At 41.1% G+C, this 21,989-nt stretch overlaps 1 protein-coding gene across 5 annotated transcripts in view; it reads right to left on the reverse strand.

Moving 5' to 3' along the window:
• Window positions 1–21,989, reverse strand: part of KIF13B (kinesin family member 13B) — a 133,161-nt gene that overhangs the window by 81,838 nt on the left and 29,334 nt on the right. The gene's annotated exons all lie outside the window — the stretch shown is intronic.

The following is a 21,989-nucleotide window of genomic DNA, read 5'->3' on the forward strand; positions in this document are numbered from 1 at the left end:
AAGTAATTTTACAAAAAAAGTAAGTTGATTTTCAGTTCAAAGTCAATGATTTTCCTCATGCTGCCACCATCTCTTTCTCATTCCCAGGTGTTTTTTTCTTGTGAGATCTCTCTCCCTCTCTAGTTTTCGTGGGCATCACTGTCTCTCAAAAACAAAGTACCCAAGGAACATAACAATTTCCAAAACCACTTGAACAGGAGCTTCAGGAGAGTTATTCAGGAGGAAAATTCAGAGTCCAACCCTTGGACTTGCCCAGCTCAGCGCTCTTCACAGTTGCTGGGACAGCAGAGCAAACATTTGTTTCCCTAAAAGAATGAGCAGAGAACAGCAATTCCCTTAATCTGTTATGTGCATAATTTAAAAGTTTGTTTGCGTTTTTGGGGAGGTTTTGTTTGGTGGGTTTTTTTAAACAATAAGTACAAAATTACTGGAGTGACCTTTAAAACAACAGCACAACATCAGTCAATGTCCCGACAGCAGGTTACGCAGCCTCCCCACATACAGAAGACTAGAGAAATGCAGCAAACACAGCAACAAAGAACCGATATTCCCCTTGTCCTGGACCTTCCAAATGAGATTAGGAAGCTCTAGACATCAGTGACAAGTAAAGTCTTGTGACAAGCATCACTGATTTTTTTTGAACAGAGCAGGAGAAAAACATGGGAGCCTGCAAGATTACTCTCAGAGTTCTTGCTGCTCACACGTGTTGAGGAGTTTAAAAATAGTAATTTTGCAGCACTGTCTCTCAAAAATAATTATTAAGCAAGTCCATCATCTCTTTTTAGTCATGCTTGGATCTAATATGCACATCTATTTGACATAACAGGAACAATGGTGACTTTGGATAGCAGGCAGCGTGACTCGCCACGCAGGATGATTATTCAAGTCAGGATTACCCCCTGACAGCCATGGTGCAAGGTCATTCAAGTAAGCAATTACAACATGACCACTTTTCCCCTGCCATCTGGCTAAGTTTGAATAAAAGTGCTCCCCAGGCCCTTGGCAGCATGCTGGGTACAGACTCTCAACTGTCGCTGTTGCTCCCGGGTGGGTCGTAGATATGGAGACGTATTGAGGGAATCTCCTTCACCAGGGCTTGGATCCAGACACCAGACACCGAAGACACCAGAGAACCTGTCTGGATTACTCTTAAGAGAGATGTAAGAGCATTTTTTTGGCTTTCTGTGCTTTGAAATGCTAGTGGAGCATTTTGCTTAAGGACTTCACTGCAAACTGCCAAGCGGCTTTGAGGGGTGCTCCTGCTTACAAGGCAGGCTTATTCCTCTTCCCACAGAAAGATCACTCTCATTGTAAAATAAAGAAAATAGTAAGCATGGGTTCTGAGTTTGAGTTTAGCACTCACAGATGTGACACCACTCTTAATTCAACAAGCAGTTATGCTCATATTCCCCAGCCCAGTTCCAAGGCAGGATTATACTGTGACAATGCAGTTGATCTTTCCAGCCCTCAATACAGGATGTATTATTGAGTATTTGGATTAAAGCAGCAATAAGGGTATAATCTCAGAAGTCTTATCACATATTCAATTTTAAGAGGATGGATTATGCTAGGCTATGCAAATCATCAAGCTTAGTTCAGACTAAAGGTCTTAAATTAAGCATCTCATTTTCTAAAGAGCTGCATAAACACACAAAACCACATCTCACAGCCTCGTTTAATCCAAACATCAAGAGGAAATGGCCTCAAGTTGTGCCAGGGGAGGTTTAGATTGGATATTAGGAAAAATTTCTTCACCAAAAGCATTGTCAAGCACTGGAATAGGCTGCCCAGGGAAGTGGTGGAGTCCCCATCACTGGAGGGATGTAAAAGACGTGTAGATGTGGCACTTGGGGACATGGGTTAGTGGTGGGCTTGGCAGCGCTGGGTTTGTGGAGAAGCCCCACATCTAAGAAACCCAGCGTACAGCATTTAGGATACAGCACAGCTACCTAGAGCTGTAGCTTGTTCTGTGTACTTTGGACCAAGAAGGGAATAAATCAGACAGATGTTTCCCTAAGGAAAGCATTAAGGGTGCACACTGTATTATGCAGCATTGTGCTGTGCACATACAAACCCTTTAATGCTGCAGCTGCACACGATAGCTGGGCCCAGAAACCCATGAAAAGATTTTTCAGCCTGATTCAAAATCCCACGGGAAATTAATAGATACGGGGATACAGCACCCACAGCAGCCTGCTTAGCGCTGGCAGTGCTGGGTGTTTATAGAGACTCCACGCCCGAGTGCAGTGCATTGCTACAGTCCATCTCAGAGGTGATGAAAATTTAAATACCAAGCAATAGCATCACCTTCAGACCAGGGAAGTATCTCCTACAACAAAACATGAATGACAGCAATGTATGCAAAGAACATTTCCTGTGGTTAAAGCTGGCATTAGCAAAAAAAACAAACCAGAGGATCCTAATACTGACAACTTGTAATTGTAATGAATAGTAAAAAATCATCAGTAGCTCTGAAGGAGAAAAGCTCATGTACAGTTGTGTCACCTGCAAACCACTCACTCCAAAACCCTTGTCCAAAGCTATGTCTGCAAGGTAGACAGTAAATAGGGGCACACAGTGAAACGGCTGTTGCAGGATTCTCAGGGCAGCTGTCCGCAGCTCTCCAGCAGTTACCCTCTAGGCTGCTGCCATTTCAGAGGTGCAGGTAGGACTTGCTACTGTTCCTTGGCTGACAGCCAATAATTCATATCGATCTCAAATGCAACAGAGAGGTCCAGGATAGGAAGGGGAAACTTATCTTTTAGCTCCTGAAGGACGTCACTGAGATGTTTTCAGCTACGTATTTTCACTTGAATCCAAACTGACAGGACTTTCTTTCACCAACTCCCTCCTTTTATCTTTTTTCAATTCAATGTTGAACAAAAATAGATGAAATCTAACGTATCTAGGGTTTCTAAAATTAAAAGGGAGGAAAAGAATACTCTAAAACAACTGCCTATATTTATTACTATTTTATTTGTTGCAGCCAAGTCAATACATATATGCTGTTTTGAGAATAAAGACACGATGCCCTGAGTAATCATTTCTTATTAAGCTAGGTCTTCCACAGTATAAGCTTCTTGACCCGGACACATTTACTTTCATATAAAAATGCTAGTGGTTTCACAGATCTCGGGCACAATTTAGAACACTGGATGAAAACAGAGCAGTTCCCAGCTAAGACCATGTATGTCCAATACTTCTATTGCTTCTAGTTTGTGGTTTTTTTTTTAAATAGGAGAATATCCAATAATTAAATTATATATTCAAGCACAATAAACTACTCCGTTTCACAGCAGTTATTAGTGCTATTTTAATAACATCTCAGATCAGTTTTTACTCCGGCTTTCCACATTCAAAAGGAGAGGGAAGGTATAGCGACCCAAAGTATATTTGAAATTTTGCAAATCCTGTGGGGAAAATGTTACTGGGAAGAGATGAGGATAGCTCAGACCTTATCTATTATGTTTGGCTGACCCAACAGCTCAGAGATAGCAGCCAGCTGGCAAATCAGCACATGCTCTAAATCAGTCACAGCACATCTTGCTTCTTGCCTAAATCAGAAACGGGCAGATGGGGCAAACAGGAGGAGAAAGGTGGGAGGTGGCAAGTCAGAAAGCAGGGAAAAGAAGTAGAGAGGTTGTAGGACATGCTCTGACAACACAGGCATGTTTTTTCTTTCTTTTTTTTTGTGTGGTTTTTTTTGTTGCTGTTGGGGTTTTTTTGGTTTGGGGTTTCTTTGGTGTGTGGGTTTTTTTTTAAAAAAAAAGAATATTTGCTATGCCAACAGTGACCGCAACAACATCCAAACAATAAATTTGGCTGATACTGCTCAGCGGCACAAGGCTACACTGGATTTACAGAATTGAAACACATCATTTTCCCATTTTCAGAAGCTTCTGGAATAGAAAAATACAACAAGAAATTGAGGTTAAAAAAAGTGAGAGGGAAAAATTCCAACAATAACTATATATTGTGAAAGTCTCAGCAAATGTCCAGAAATTCTTACTGCTTTCTACTTTCAATTTTCCATAACCACTGCAAAACCGGCATATCGAATTCCAATATAATTACTGTTATTTTATGCCATTCAGCAGAAATGGCACAGCATAAACTCTAGAAAGTAGCTAAAAATGCAACTAGAAGAACATACTGACCAAGACCAACTACTTGACCTAACAGCAGAAAGGTGTCAGTGTCTCTCAGCGATCACTCCGTAAGACCATATCTTTATGCTCCCCAGCTGAGTTAGTTTGCTTTAAATCAATTTTTAGTCACACACATTTTATTAAAAGTAAAGTTTGCATCATATGTCACAGCGATTTACCCTTCAGATGCAGGAAGAACCCCACTTTGTAGTAAGTTTATTCTTTTAAAAGTCTGTACGGGTTCAGTCCAAACCACTGTGTTTCTGATACTTCTTAAATCTAGTATCGGGTAAACTGTTCGTACCCCATGCTCACAGACCCTGTTCTAACTCCCACAACCATGATGCCTGCTCCACACTTCCAAAAGAAGATGGAAGAGAAATGCTATGTTGTAACTGCACCTTCAACTCTTGCTCAGTGCACATGGGAGTACCAACACAACAGGACAAACAAGGCCCAGAGCCAGTGTTGGTACCAAGTCAAGGACACTCCAGCATAGCACCTAAAGGACAAACATCTGCTGAACTCCAGAAGTCCCTTCCAACTTCAGCCATTCTGTGATTTTATAAATGAATTGTTACAGAAAAAAGTAGTACAATAACCGTGCTACATTCTGACACAGAATCACAGTGATTTGGGTTAGAAGGGACCCCTGGAGCCCACCCAGCCCACCCCCTGCTCAAGCAGGCTCTCCTACAGCAGCTGCACAGGATCGCATCCAGGTGGGCTCTGGACGTCCCCAGAGGAGACTGCACAGCCTCTCTGGGCAGCCTGTCCCCATGCTCCGTCACCCTCAAGGGAAACAAGTTTTTCCTGCTCTCCCCACGGAGCTCCCTGTGCTGCAGTTTGTGCCCGTTGCCCCTTGTCCTGTCGCTGGGCACCGCTGACAAGAGCCCGGCCCCGGCCCCCTGACACTGGCCCTTAAGGTACCTGTGCGCATCGCTCAGGTCCCCTCTCAGCCTTCTCCTGCCCAGGCTGAACAGCCCCAGCTCCCGCAGCCTTTCCTCACCAGGGAGATGCTCCAGCCCCTCATCAGCTTGGTCACCTCTGCTGGCCCTTCTCCAGCAGCTCCCAGTCTCTCTGGAACTGGAGAGCCCAGCACTGGACACAGCACTGCAAATGCGGCCCCACCAGGGCAGAGCAGAGGGGGAGGACATCCTCCCTCGACCTGCTGGCCACGCTCCTCCTCATGCACCCCAGGATCCCACCGGCCCCTTGGCCACGAGGGCACACGCTGCCGGCACATGGGCAACCTGCTGCCCCCCAGCACTGCCAGGCCCTTCCCCGCAGAGCTGCCCCCCAGCAGCTCAGCCCCAGCCTGTGCTGGTGCGGGGGCTGTTCCTCCCTCGGTGCAGGACCCTGCACTTGCCTTGGCTGGACTGCATTAGGTTTCTCGGCCCAGCTCCCGACCCTGCCCAGGTCTCGCTGCACGGCAGCACAGCCTTCTGGGGTATCAAATGCACAACTGCATCATATATCAGCTATTCCCTGAAACCAAATAACTAATGCTACACTGGGCAGAATTAGTTGTCCCCACAGACCTTTCTTTCCTTCCTTTCCCTGGTTAAGTATACCCCATACAGTACCTGGATGAAAAACCTTGAACCATAATGCTCAATTTCTTTTGTGACTTTTGTACAGTGTTTTCCCTTGCTCCTTCTCACTCACCCACTTGCCATGAGCTTTCCCACTCAAACACAGCAGGGTAAGGATGCTTGGGAACACCTCGGAAAAATCAAATACCACATGCATAGAACCTTAGGGCAGAGCTTTACTAAGCAAATGTAGACTCTGTCTGAAGAGTGATGGGTTGAAAGGTAACGGATTTCATGGATTGAAGCGTTTTTCAAGAAAACACATCATTCAAAAAGATTGTTGAGTCTGACCCCTAGCTGTATCCTGGAGGGTGTATATAAATACTGGGCATAGAGTGGAATACCAAAAGGACCTGTGCATTGCTCACACTGTCTCGGCATTAGAAATCTGCTTGTAATGGGAGGCAGGATTTAACAAACCATACTTTGCAGTCTTTTATTTTGGAACAACTGGGCTTATGATTTGCCAGTTTACCTTCCACCATGAAGAAGCAAATGTGACCTCCACTGCACTACAGGAGATTCCTAGTGCGAAGGAGCTGGTAAGTGGTGTAGGAATTACTGAAGGGGTCTAGCACCATCAGGTCTCGAGGCAGACAACTTCAGGTACACCAGATAAAAGATGCAAGCACAAAAAAAAAATGTCAGGAAGATCTTGCATTTGTTTGAAGTTTGGGAGCCCAACTATCTTCCTGAAGTAGATCCTTTAATTGGTAGTATTTTTATTCCTATATGAATAAAGGATTCAGAATAAAGTTTTTTTAAAGAGGCAGCAGTTAGTTTTACTCTTTCAATTTCAGCTGCAGAATTTCTTTCCTGACATAGAAGCCAGCCAATGGTGAAATAAAATTTAGACAATAAATTAAACTGTTTTACTAGCACAGGCATAACTGCAAGACCACAGTATGACAACTGATAAGAAATTGTAAAATTAATTGAGAAGCTGTTTCCCCTCTTTCCGCCTATCAGACAAATACAACTTGCAACACATTTTGGTGCTGCTGCTAGGTATACAACAAGAGGAAACATCAACTTAATCAAGTTTGGTAACTTCAGGCTTCTTTATCCTATGAATCATTGTCCCAGAACACTTCAGAAGGTGAAGTGCTTAAGGTTGTTGGGTTTAACTGTTTTTAAATATTCTTTCCCCATTTTTACACATAGACTGAGCAGCATCAAAATGCTGAGTCCAGCTAGACTCCAGCTTCTGGATGATACCATTCAATCAATACTATTCTTATGAAGTCACAGTTTTACCTCTATAGCAATACTGAGCTCTTTGGGAGAAAACCACATTTGCCCTGTTTGAGCAAAAGATTTTTTGCTAACAGAAACAGTCTCTTTAAAACAAAATCCCCAAATACGTCAAAGAAAATGAGAAAGAGCATACACTGTTCAAAGCCTAAACTTGTGTAGCTAAAAGGAACAAAAGTAATCACTGTTACTTGGAAAATTCCTCCAGTGCTCCAAGGCATTCCAGGCATAGTTGGCGGTTACTTAGTTTCTACTGACAAAACTAATTTTTGCCAGCTCACTCGGAAAAAAAAAAAAAAAAAAAAAGCCCCAAACCCAAGAACTCAGGCTGAACAGCATCTTTGTGGGTTTGGGGTGTTGTCTACTTGAAGCTAAATTTTCTGTTTTGTTAGTACAATAATCTGCTTAGTCCTGACCACGTTCAAATGGTGCATGTATCCCATAAAGCTTGTGTTATGACAAGGGGATTACAATTTTATCCTTTTGTTTGTAAACACTTAGATGTTGGAATACTATTGTGCTCTAAAGAATGTTTGGTGAACAGCCAGTACCCAAACTTTCTGTTACTATTGTGAATTTCAGTATTTTTTATTAAAGCCTGATGTAGCTACCTTTTTATAACCAGGGGGGAAGCCTTCTTATGGTTTGGCAGCCTATTAATGCCACTGAGAGATCTCCAGATGGAAACAGGACCATCCCAGCTCTGGGATTTGGCAGAAAACCTGTTCTGCTCCGGGACAACTTCACAACTTGTTCTAGTCAAACATGATCTCCAGCCAGCCCAGGAGCTGTGTGATGAGCTCCCAAAGAGGCAGACAGCACAGCCTGTGTGAGTCAGCATGTGTATAGGTGTACAGAAATACCTCCTCCTCCTCCATCTCCTCCTACAGCATCAACTAGTGCAGGCATCTATACACAGTGTACTCATCCAAGATAACCTTTAGCTTAAGGCATGGGGCTAAAAAGCCTAGTCATTGTTATGCAGGATTAATCCTAGAATGATCTACTGTACACTACGGAAAGCAAATACTTCACACTAAAAGCAGTCACTAAAATGCCTCCTCAAGCCATAGGCATATAGGAGGAATACAAAGTCAGAGCACTATATTGCAGGGTACCAAATCATTGGAAAGCATTTTGGAGGAAAATCTCCACATCTGGTAGAATAGCTAGTGTGATAATTGTGTAGAAAAGCATTCCCAATGTGGACGTCGTTACGAGTTGTAAAGACACTTTCAATAACAGTATTTTATAGAAGGGGGGAAACAGTTTGTCTTCACAAGGCACCTTTTTCAGTGGCACAACGCAGTCTGTACAAACAGCGGTTGTATGACAGTAACTGTGCCATTAGAATTACTTCATCATACTTATGATCAGAAAAAAAAGCCCAAACCCTCAACAGTATGACTATATGAAGAATGGCAAACTCAACATATCAGCATCTGACATCTCACTTGGAATTCTTCAGGATTATCACCAGAGCTACCCCAAATGTTGCAGCACCGAATAGCTGATTCTGTAGTTCCCTTCTCCTGTAAAAAAACCAAACTCGGACAACCCTTTTTGGCTGTAATATTAGAATCTTTTATTATTAGATACCAGATTCTATTATTAGATATTAGAAGGGTTTTTTTCTTCTTACTAAACTATTACCTGAAAACATACACATACAGAACTTTTCATTCAGAAATGAAGGTTTGTTTGGTGGTGGTTGTTTTTTGGGGGTTGGGTTTTTTTTTGGGTGTGGGTGTGTTTTTAAAAAGCATTTTACTTTCCAATTAGATCAGTTTCAGCCTGCCCCCTTCACTTTCCCCAAGCTCCTTATTTCCAGGGATCCAAGACTCCCAGTTCAAGGCTTTGTTCAGTTAGCCCTAGTTCCTGTCAATACACAGAATTAATCTGCAATTCATGCAGAAACCACGTTATAAAGCTCCAATTTCAGAACAGCTATCATTCTGAATTATTTGGGTTTTTTAGCTTTTTTATGAGCAATTTGACAAATCATCATGCAACATGCAGTGCAACTTGCCTAATGCAAAGACAAGCTGCAGAGAAAGAACTGTGTTTATACCCCCTTAACTCCAGCTTCTTTGTAAGACTTTAAAATGCCTGTTTTGTAATTGTAGGTTTTCCCTACATCTTTTCTTGGGTGCCAGGTAGTATTTAGGAGAGCTCAAGAAGACAGCCATGAATGATTAAATTCTTTCTCAGCAACTTTCTTCAGCTCTTTGAGATTAAGTACACCAAGCACATTCAGAAAACAACGAGAATACTGTAAGCACAAAGAGAATCTTCACCATAAATTTAATACAGATTTTTTTTTTCTTGGTGAGACCTTTCCCACATCAAATAGCCACGCCCTACTTCTATAGCCTTCTGCCTAGAAAAGTGTTTTTGTCTTCTGTGCATGCATGTGTGTGTGTATTTTATGGCAGAGCTACCAGGACAGAGGACCTGTCACCAGATCTCCGGGGGGGTGGGGGGTGGGGGGGTGGGGGGGGTGGTGTTCAAGAAAAAAAATGAAATCTTTCAAAACAACTTTTTCTATGTTTGTTTTCAGTCAGGTAGAGCAGTCTACAGCAATGTTTTTGAAAGATTTGTCTCACTTTAAAATGATCTCAAGGCTTTGCAATTCCTTGTTGCAAGATGTTTCTTCTTACAGACTCAGAAAAAGGGTAGAAGTTGGGAACAAGCCAAACCAGTGCTAGTACCTCCTCCACCAACAGAAACTGCACAACCTCCCCAGGCCTCCTCCCTGCTCACTTCCTTTGTGCAGGATTTAAGAACTGTCAACACTCGCTCACTTCACAAAGAAAAACTTGCTGACACCCACAGAAATGTTTAAGGTAGCTCTACTGGCAGCCAAAAGTAGAAAATAAGCGGGGGGTGGGGGAGTGGACACAAGTCCTTTATGAGCACCTAGGAATTAATCCATGACAGGGCATTTTAGGAACTCTCTCAGTTCCACTAAACGTGTATTTCCTCCTTTTGTAGATCAGCCAGCCGGATCATTCAAGTCATGACCTCATTAAAGCCTCTATCTTAAACTAGTTTGTCTGTCTTCCTTGAAAACACAAATACATCATCTAGAAACATTTTGTAAGATAGCTAATTTTTCCCCGCCCCACAGACTTGGTTATTTACATACATGTACCTACACACAAATGTGTGCATCCAATACCCTTCGACAAAAGAAGCATCAACTTCAGCACCTCCTCCCTGCTTCAAGCAAGGAAGACAAAATGAGAACAGTCCATGATGAAAAGCAAGAGCTGTTTGCAGGAGTGTGAAAGGATCATTGAGAAAGTTTTGGTGATGTTTTTGATTTCTTTCAAATACACACTAACTCCCTCCAGACACAATGTGTAGACAAGGTGTCACTCCTGTGCTTAAGTGTCTCTTGCTAATTCCCTATCTACTCTCCTTCCACTGAATTACTTTGACCATGAAGCAGCTCTATAGTGTAACACCTGCTACTATAAATTTTATGCTGTAAAGACCACATCCTCAAAGAACTTACGGTCATTTCTCTCATGATTGTCCATGCAATTTATGTCAGATAATCACAAAAACTGAAACTCAGGAGACACCTTCCAGGCTGGTGGTCAAGAGAATAAGTCAAACTAATTCCTTCACCTTGTTTTTTGGTTCCACAAATATGCCTTGTCTTTAAGTGAAGAGTAACATCCTCATCTCTTTGGAAAGGGTGATGCCTGTTTGAGGAGACGTATGAACTCAGTTCTCTGACTTCTTCAGGAAGTCCACCAGCCACTACACAAGTAGGCAATGTTTGAAACAGCTGCAGTTTAAAATAGAACAATGCTGTGGCCACATTTTATAAAAATTCAACCTTAATGGTGTGTTTAGTGTATGCACAGTGTATTTGCAAGGCTGGGAATTTCATTGGATATAGTGTCCAGTTACTCTGAATCTTGGAGCAATTTCAGCATCACCGGGTCTTCAGCTGTTCAAGAGGGCAGTTCTGGACACATGCACAGTGCAAAACTTTATACCTCAGAGTCATTTCTGGTGCCTCCAGAACTGGGCAGCTGCTAAGCAAAGCATTGTTTTCATGTGGTAAGTCTATTCATGGCCTATTTTGGATCCAACTCTAAATTAGGGACTCAAACAGCATTTAAACTACACACAGAGGCTGGAAACCACAAATTATGTTGATCTAATCATGCATAGGGAGGAAGAAGAGCTGTAGGCAAGAAGGGTTGGTTATTAGCATAAAACTTATTTGTCTTGCTTCTATGGTTCAGTAACCAGAATTTCTTACTTCAGCATATACATGCTTCATGGTCACAGTGATAAGCCAGAGGTTGCTGCACAATGTCTATGTACTCTCAACTCATACCTCCCATCGACATCCAAGGAGCCTGAGAGGCAAAAGAACAGCACAACGCATCTGAACCAATCTAGTAAAAAAGGAATCCAAGAACGGCAGCTTGTCAAGACACTAGCATCTCAAAAAGAGCACTTCAAAAAAATCTTGACATATATTAGAAGCCTCAAACATGCAGCTGTAGTAAAATTCCTGTTTGATATCTCTCAAAAAAGAGAAATGTGTCATACTGTCTTTCACCCTTCCCAACAGCAGACTACATAACTTCCCTCCCCTGATCAACTCTTTCAATATTGTATTCCTCCAACCCATTTTAGCAAACAGCAAACTTGACCGATAACATGCAGATAAGAAAACAGGCAGCAGTCAATATCCCTGTCACCATCGCTGGAGGTATTTAACAGATGTGTAGACGTGGCACTTAGGGACACAGTTTAGTGGTGGGCTTGGCAGTGCTGGGTTAATGGTTGGACTCAATGATCTTAAAGGTCTTTTCCAACCTAAGCAGTTCTACGATTCTCATATCCACTTTGACATTATGCTGAATGTCAACAGAAATTTGAAGCATTCTGGCATACACTCTGATACCTGACTTTTTCTTCACAAACATTTCAAGCCTTTTTACCCAGCACTCTATTTATGCAAACTCACTCACACAGTTCAGCAGCTACAAGATTACAGTTCTGCCACAGACGATGTTAAGAAGGGATTGCTCTCCACACCTACCCACACTCCCACTACAGAAAGCAGGGGTTACTTTCTGTTGTCATTTTTCCAAACTATAATGAGCTCTCAGGACTGAAATCTTAGTGCTAGAGTACCTGGCATGAGGAAATAAAATCTTTGCTCCAAAGAAATTAAGACTAGAAAGAACTAACTATTAAGACAAGCAGCCTAGATCTCTCCATAGCCCCTCTGACTACCGCTTTTCAGGGGAACATTTTTGCACCAAGCTCTTCTGCCTGACCTAGAAAAGAAATCCTTATCCTCAGTGTACCATTCAAATCAGCTGTTCTTTTCCCAGCACAAAGATGAAAAATATAATTGACCTGTTTGCTGAGAAGCAAAGGGAAAATACAGCATATTATGAAAATTACAGGCAAGCCTTCACCATGACAGCTCGGCTCATGTCCCATATATGCCCTATTAATGGCTCCAGACTGCTGGAAAATGTCAGTGCTCTGCACAGAATTAAATATTTGCTTAAACCTAGAATTGCATGAAAGCATACAGATCTGCAGTTTAGAAAACAAACAAACAAAAAAAAATTTTTGGAGTGAAAAGGAAAGACAGATCCCAGGCTCATGGACACACAATGCATACAGCACAGCCAAGGTGCAGCTGAACATACAGCTACAAGGTACAAGCCTGAAGGTGCAGCAGGCCTTAGCTAGAGGGCTAAAACATTGCTTGCACATACATTTTCACTTATTTCTGCAAAATAGTGATTTCTTCAGTATTTTGGGATAAAAGCCCAACTATTTATTCCTAAGTGCTACTGATTCACTGTAGCATTCCTCTGTGACCTTAAATTTCCTAAATTCATCTTTTGTCCACATGATGAACTTACACATCTGCTTTGTCTATTCTTCTCCCTCCCACCTCAGCAAATCACTGTGGTCATTTTTAAGTGTAGGAAATATTTTATGAACTATTCTTGAGTCAACACACCACATAAGTATTTCAAAGCACTGCAGTTCTTTCATGCCCATTGTTCCAACTGAAAGCTCTCATTTGGGGAATCAGATAATCCTAAAGTATTTAATGGGGAAGGCAATTCTGAATAAGCTTTTATTCCTTACTTCTTGTTCCAGTGATCTTTATTTATTCTTCTGTACAAAAATTTCTTTCATTAAACACTTGTATCAACACCCATCACCTCCAAAAACAACTCTGGCAGTTGCTTGGGGGCTTGTACATTACTCTTGGTAATTTATTTATGCTGGGGAAAAAAAGAAGAATCAGTAACAGGCATTAGCAGAGAAATACGGCTGGTGGTACCAACTGCAGAAGCTTCAATGTAGATAGTGTAAAAGCATCTGTCCGCAAATTAATTTAGAAGTTAGCTAGCTGGAACAGGCATTGTAACTAGGGCTGGTAAAGCTATACATAATTTTTGGCTGACAAAACATTCTTCCAGAGACTATGGCCTGCAGCACTGTAAGAAGCAATCAAGGATTAAGTTATCATTTCACAGCTCTGGCAAGAGAATTCAGATAGTTAGCAAGGTGAAACACGCACCGTACACCATCAGTTATCCCTTTTATCCAAATAAATTGTGTCAGACTAAATCCTGCTGTATACTTTGCTGCCAACCAATCTCCTGGGCTCTGGACTCTGGCCAATGACTCACTCCTGCCAACTCTCATGTTGTCCCACGGCTGGGCAAGTAAGTGTTTGCAAGGAGAATACAATTCCCACCCTATGGCAGACTGATGGGAGACTGCTCCTAGTGCTGTTATTAGGCATCTAAAAAGTGCAAACACGAGTCCTCCAATCTATCTCCAAATTACATCACATACATTAAGCAATACCTGAATAAGGGATGCAGGGCTTTTACACACATGAGAAGTTACACCCTGCAGTTTTCAGCAGATTTCATTAAGCCTTTCAAAGGGACTTCAGGTAAATCCAGCAGCTCTAGCAGTAAACCCTTCCCCAGCAGCTTCGAAGCACCTACAGGCCAAGGTCAGAGGCGCTGCTGAATGCACAGCAGCTGCCAACCAGATTTCCTCCTTCCTCACGCCTATCACTAATTGCTTCTAAGAGCTTCCCACAAGCAACGCCATCTATTTGCTTCCTGCCCTGCTCTTAAATACAGGGCTGTTTATCTCCCCAGCCTGCCTTTACTTTTGAAATCCCTTTCAACACCTCTCCCTCAAAAACAACTCCAACAGGCAACCCCAAAAGAAGCTTTAAAGCCTTTCACAACACTGTTTCTGGAGCAAAAACTGTTATGATTGTAGATATTAAAGTCCTTTTCATGGCATTATACGTGTGCTGTATTACATGTAGTTCAGGCCAATGAAAAGTTCATTGTATGTTCAAGTGTCCTGTGCTGCAAGAATGCAGCTGTCTGGCTATTTAAATACCTCCCCCCTCATGTATACAATACAAGTGATCTCAAAATACGGAAAACAGCACACAAAACAGGGAACCACAGAGCCAACTAACAAGAAATGCTGTACTAGGGGCTATGTATGAACAAGTCTCCACACAGCCACCGTGAATAAATACATAAAAACTGCAGGACAGATCCAGTGTGAGTTGTGAATTCAAAGCTTAGAACTGTTTTATGAACTAACGCATCTATGATACCCATCCTGGATGATGACAACAGTTGTTTGGCTTTTCTGTGAACTTAACCATAAATCCATGGCTTTTTAGGAAGTCCTAGTGAACACAGCAATCTATCACGCAGAAACCAAGACCTGTGTGCTTGTTCGCACTGCCAGGAATGGTTAATACAAAATACATACTCAGGCATTGCAGAAAATGAAGAAATAGATCTGTTCTCATCACTGACTGTGTGCTGTAGCCCTGTAAAATACTAATTTGTTAAAGCCGTGCAAGTGCTCTGGAAGAATTTACTCTTGGAACAGCTTGTGGCCTGGTGGTACCAGGGTGGGTTTCACCTTCATTAAACTCAGAGCAAAAGTTTCTGTAAAGTCTCATCAGTCCATTCTGCCATAAAGCACTGCAATTAAAGAGGGGAAAAAAACACTAATAGGCCAGAAAAGTAATCACATTTCCTTGTTGCAGTCTGATGAAATTTCTTGCTCGTGCTTCTAAATTCTTCACCTAAATATGTATCTTCTAAAAGTAATTCTACCATCACTAAAAGACCACAGTTATAAGCAAATGTTGTGTAATTTCTTTATGAAGTGAATGCAGATGTAGCCTACATTTGATGTGGATTCTGTGACATTTTGGGCACAACACCCTCCGCAGAAAGTTAAAACTCCGGAAGTGTGAAAAGCTAAAACAAGAAAAAAAGTCAACTCAACCTTAAATATGAACTAATGTTCACCTCCTCACACTGTTCTTTTGTTCCACAGTAGCCACCAGCACCAGATACTTCCTAGCAGCTGGTTTCACTTAAACTTCTCTTTTCCTTTTCCAATGATCTATTTGGGAGACAGTGTGGTACGCGCCATGTGGGTAAGTTTAATATTTTGTGGTATCGGTGATTATTTCTGGGACGGTATGATAGCTCACATACACAGTTAAGGTGCCATCCATTTTCCTGAAAAAAACCCATATAAAGGTGGTATCAAACAAACTTGTCAGCTCCTGAAGCCAAGTTTGCATTGCAAAGAAGCTATTTTAGGTCTGCAAATGTAGGCTACACAGCTAGTTGCTGGTGTTCATAAACAGTAATGAGATGTAAGGCTTTCATGTGTACTGAAAGGAGCCAAATGATGGTTTCTGCTGGATTCTAACTTTGAACTTCCAGACTGCCTGCTGGTTGTCTCTTCTGAAATGTCTTGCTTTTGGATGAAACTTGTTGCCTGCTTGACTGCAATTCATATGGGACAGCATACGCAAAAGCACTTTATATGACACAATCATGATTTAGCACTGTACTCAGCAGTATCCCTGCAAACAATAACAGAAGCAGATGTTTCTACATGTATCTCAAGAACCCCTTTTAATTATTTTAGACATACACATCACCAAGAGAAGCATTATTTTTGCTAATGCTAAACCAGATCTAGAGGTTAAAAATGTGCTGAACAATACCTGCTATTAATCGTGAACTAGAAAAAGCAATTCCGAGTATCTATGTTGAGGAACAGGAAGATACTGGAATTTTAACAGTTGAACAGGACCGACTCAGTTTGAAACAACAGCCCTCATAATCACCCATACTTGGCTCTCTAAATCCAAAAGACATCAGACCATTTTGAGAAGCTGAAAGCCAAATTTTCCATTAGTTTAAGACAATACATTTACACTTTACACACAACACTTCATATGGGATGACAAAACAAGAATCATTGATCAAATGTACTCTTTTCTAAAAATGTCACTGCTGGATTCCCCAGTTACTTCATCATTCATGCAAAAGTCACAAAGCAGCTTTGCAGTCACGCTGAAAAAAACCCAACAATCCGACTGGGAACATAACATGGAATTTGAAAGTCAGCTGTTCTCCTTCCCATTTGGATCATTACCTCACAAAATGTTTTGCAATAAGCAACAATCAGGTTGTAACCAAAAAGATTACAACCCTTCCTAGTGAAGTAGGGGGATGACATTCAAGCTTCAACGCTACATGGTGCAAGCAGAGAAACTCAAAAGGGCAGCAGCTGCAATTCTTTACAGTTAGACCACGTACATCAGTTAAACTCAATTGTCTTTCTCTCCATGTAGATATCAACTGTCTTTCTTTCCATGTAGATATTTTCCTGAATAAAACTCCCCCAAACAGTGCAGATGTATCAACTCAGTAGCATGCTACTTCCTTAAAAAACAACAACATAAAAAAAAACCCCAAACATACACGTTGCTTAAGAGAACACTATCTTTAATGTCTAACCTCTTTTGGTGGATGTTAGGAGTGGGAACAGGAAAGAGGACTCTCTGTTTAGGAGGATGAAAAGTTACTGCATGAAAACGTACTAGTAGTCTTGCAAAAATAAACTACAGTGTATTTGTGGATTAGCTTTTCTGCACAGCTCACACTTTGCCCATCACTATAAACCATCACATACTCATAAAAGGAATAAATGAGAGGAAAAAAATAATCCCCAAATGGATCAGTTTACAAAAAAGTTTGCAATACACCACCAGTTAGCATATATTTAGAGACAAAATGAAAATATATAGCACAAGGGAAAAGACAGACATCTAGCTAGTATTTCCTGACTAAACAGGGCAGGAGGGGAAGAATCAATAACCAAAATTATCTCTGAGAATTACCACATTGTCTATTGCATCTGGAACACAGGGCTGAGATCAGGGAGACATGTAGACACCATGGTAAAATCACTTTAAACAGCCCTGCGTATACTTTCCTTTTTTCAGATTTCCTGCTCTTGCTGGCAGTAGTATCCTGCAAGCCATGGTGGCAACGGTTGGAGTCATAGTGAGAAGTTATTTAGCTGTTATACCATCTACAAATGCTTTCCAATCTGGGTTTTGCCCTCACTTAATAGAACCATAACAATTTTCTACAGGACCTGTGAGCCCCGAAGGAACAACTTTATGTTTACAGACAGTAGACTTTTTCTTCAGCAGACCCTTTAGTGACCGTGCACAACACCCATGTCCACCTCCCACGCTCAGTCCTAAAATCATAGGTTGAAACCAACTCCTTTGGATGTGCTAGGCTATCCTCCTCCTCCTCCTGCCAAGAGGAAAAGAGAAAGCTATAAGTCTGCAGGCAAGATGGGAGATGATCCAAGGTCAGCTGCTCTAGGATGAAGCCTATATTGCAAAAGAAACAATTTTTTAACTGTTTTCCCCAAAACACAGCCCTGAAAAGTGGTGGGTAAAATAAGTCTCTCTCTCAGCATTTTTTGGCAAAGGGAAAAGACCTAGTAGCTGACTCTGATAAAAGTCACTTAACACATGGGAAATTAATACCAGACTTTCAGATAAAAGCCTGTGGACATCATAAGACCTAAATATAACAGTTGACAAAGTACATAAGAGGAAAGAGAAGCAAAGGGATATTCATCTAAAGATCAGATCACATGTTCCAGCAGAGTGAGTTCCTCAAAAATCAGTCTTCAGCATACTGGCTTGTCCTCAGCTACTGCTATGAGATTTTTTTGAACACAGGCTTGATTTTAACATACGCACCAGTTTAACCAATTTTGGTGTTATTCAACCAGTTCGGTTTTGGTGGGTTGTGGTTTTTTGGTTGGTTGGTTGGGTTGGGTTTTTTTGGAAGCACCTCTAATTATAAGCATCACATTCTCAGCCATGTAAACACAATTATTTTTCTTTACAGAAAACTAGTCTTATGACAGTTGTGCACACATTTAGCAAAGCACATATAAAAGACAATGGCATTCATAAACAGAAATACCCTAAAATGCTATCCATTTCCCTATTGCATTCAGTTTTCTGTAATATTAGATGTGTGTTTGCCATACCTAGCAGAATGAGAGATGATGCATTTCTAGACTCATTCCAGGTGACCCACTGAATAAAATGAACTTTAGATACTGTCAAGTTATTTGACAGCATTTAAGAGAGAAACTCCAAGAAATAATAAGCTTGTATGGGTCCACATCACACATTTGCACTATTCTGCCCATTATGTCTGCCTCTAAATGTCATGAAAGCAAACATATGCAGAAAGAACCTCCTAAAATGAAAGTATTCAGATATATACAGCAGAACAATGACAGCTTTTAGGTAAGCCCATTTTGTACCTTCATCAACTTGACAGTATTCCTTTAACCTTATTACTGTTCTGCAGCCAGTATAACAAAATAGACAAGATGTCTAATTACCTTAATTTGGCCACTCTGGCTTATAAAATCCCTAAATGCTCATTCATGCAGCTGATTTAATGAGTCTGTCCAAGCATAACCACAAACACAGAAAAGATGCTGGATATTCAATTTGGTCATTTAACGCTACAGAACCAGGACACAGCAATAACATTCCTCTCTACAGGTACTGCAGCAACTGTTGTTAACATGTTAGAATTGTCCATGCTCTTGGAACACGTAATCCATGATTTCCTAACTAGGTCCCATAAAAATAAAGTAATACAAAAATTCAAGGTGCTATTTCAAGTACAGGATGAAGAAAGGATGTTTAAAGATGGAGTGTCACTGCTAAGTCCTTAGCCCAATTTATTTTGCTTAGGTAACAATCAATACCAGCTTCTTACCATGCTGTACTTAACAGCAGCACAAAGTGGAGTTTGCTGTCCTAATGTGCAGGATTTGCACCACTGACATGAGTTACTGCTGCGTGTAGCATGTATAGAATGAGCAGAGGGTATTTACCCTCGCTGGCAACCTATACTGGCTCCAGTTATTGTAGTGCTGGATTGAGGAGGAGACAGAAATGCACTGCTCCTATTGTGCTGGTTACTGTGACCAGGAAATCAGTCTCCAGTGAATAAAGCACTTGATATAAGTGGTACAATTATAAATCAAAGGGGCAAAGGGGGAGCATCCGTACAGTTCTCTCTCTCCATCCCCAACACACAATCCATAAATTAGCACTTATACAAGACTGGAGCAGCATGTAGGAATGCAGCTTCACCTTCTTGGCTGACATGACTGTCCAGGCACGCAGAGTCTGAGCTGGAAAGAATTCAGACAGACACTTGGCCCACACAGAAGAGCTTCAAAACACTGTGTTTGGCTGTATGTTAAAAGCAAGTACTTGCAGAGACCCTCCCTTGCTTATTATCTCCCTTCTTACACCTCTATTTTTTCCCCTTGGACTTCGATTTTCCCATCAGCAATTTGGTGACTGAATGCTCCCAGAGGAAGAGTTGGGTTGTGCAATTCCAAACATGCAAGTTTCCATTTATTGTTCCACAGAATGAGAGGAAAATGTAGCCTCTCCAAGTACAACACAGCATTTCAAACATTACATTTGCCTTCCAGAGTTGAAAGGGAAAGAAATCTGGTTAAAACATGACTTGCAAAAAGAAAGGAAGAGAAAATCTGTTACAGGCATAAAGCTGTATTGTAAGAGACTGCTTGAAAGGCTGCCAATGCTGCAATTCCCCACGGCTTCTTTGTAATAAACACACATTATAAACTTGAGGAACACCTAATATGATTTTTTAGCTGCCACAGTTTCAAGTAGGGTTCAGATACCAAAAGAGAGATTTTAAAACTCTCAAGCTCTTTAGTAAGACTTTCAAAGGTCCTATCTTGCATCAAGTCCAATGCTCCTTTCAGAAATCAGGCAATTGACTTTGCCTGCCTAAAAACCACTGAACAAACCCAACAGAAGAAATTAGCAGCAAAAAAATCAGATCTCTTACTATTCTCCCAAAGCTATTTTTTCTTCTCCAATGAATGTTTTTTAAGTTCAACTGCTAAATGTATTTTTTCCAATGACTTATGAGTGCTTAAAAGAAAGATTCAAAACTAAAGCCTCCCAAATAACATAGAATCCTTCATAGCACAAGGTCATTAGAAAGAAAACCATGGACAAGTGCATGTCAAAACATTCCTGTACTTGATGCAATGAAAACCTTCATTAAAAATAACCCTACTTAGTTTAACTGAACCTAGAGATCGTGTTTATCAATTAGCAATACACAATGAAGCAGGCAGTCTTTCAAGCCCAGTGAGCTTACTCACTTTACATTCTTAAACACATCCTATGAAACTATCTCAGCATATAGATATGATTAAAGAAATAACCTACATTAAAATTTTATAAACCTTAGATTAGGTAATGTTCAGGTTCATGAGTGCACTTGTCACCTGCTCAATGGCATTAACTCAGCTACCTGTGCTACCAACAAAATTCACACAGATTATCCACAAATAGATTACCTAAATGTAAAGCTTTTCTTTTTAAATAACAGAAAAGCATTGCGAGTGACTTGAAGGCTTTTGGATTGTTCCCACTGTGTGGATATGATAAAGGGGAAGATTAACTTATCCAAGGCTGTATGTATTGGCAGCAGAGGCAGAGCTTAGAGCCTTCTTTATCCCCCCCTCCCTGCTCCATGTTTTATTGCCTGTCATGCCAACCTAAGGAAGAGAGTTGCATTTTGTCCAGCATCTAAGGGCTTTAGAAAGAGGGCAAGAGGAGGGAAGATTGTATTTCTTAAGACCTCGCAACAATGTACTGCTGATGAAGCCTTCCCTTCAGCCACCAAATTAACTGAGGTTTGTTAATGGAGCTGCTCATGCCAATGCAACCAATTTTTTGAATTGAATATAGATAAACAGAGACTTCAAGGAGGTTATCAGACACTGTCACACAGCCCATGTAAAGCTTGACTTAAATGGGACTGCAAACAACTTAAGAGTATACAAAAACTGAATAAATCCAATACATCATTAACACTTTGTATCTGCACTACAACCACGCACCATACTTCAAGTCTTGCCATCGTGTCCTCTACATATTCAGAGATATTAAAGCTGGAAAGAACTGTTAGATGGTTAACCTGACCTTGTAACACCAGTTACACAATTCCACCCATCAACTTGTGTTTGGCCATGATAGCTCCTTCTGAAAAAACATTCTTAGTCCTGCAAACAAGAGCCCACCACTACCTGTCACAGTTCGCTCCAATAATGCATATCCTTTGCTGTTTAAAATGGTGCATGTAAGTTCCTAATTTGTATTTCTCTTGTTTTAGGCTTTCATACGCTTAGTCTTTGTGATACCCTTCCCTTCTTACAATGCAAGTTTCCAAGATGATGACAGCATCATGCATGAAAGTCATGTGGTAGCTCCAGCACGTGAAGTACTGCGGGATTTATGTTTCTTCATAAGTCTCTAAAGCTTATGGTGTGAAGACGCGTTTAAGCAAAACAAAGTAATTTCAGTAGTAAGACAAATACCTACTGACAGCATGTATCTTACGCACAAAATAGCACATTTTAAACTCAGCCTATGCTGATGCATCTCCCACTTCCAAACCTTTCCACGAGCTCCCCACATCAGCAAGCAAATCAAAAGAATTAAGAAACA

This window comes from Falco rusticolus, chromosome 6 (genome assembly GCF_015220075.1).
Source record: "Falco rusticolus isolate bFalRus1 chromosome 6, bFalRus1.pri, whole genome shotgun sequence".
Lineage (NCBI taxonomy): Eukaryota > Metazoa > Chordata > Aves > Falconiformes > Falconidae > Falco > Falco rusticolus.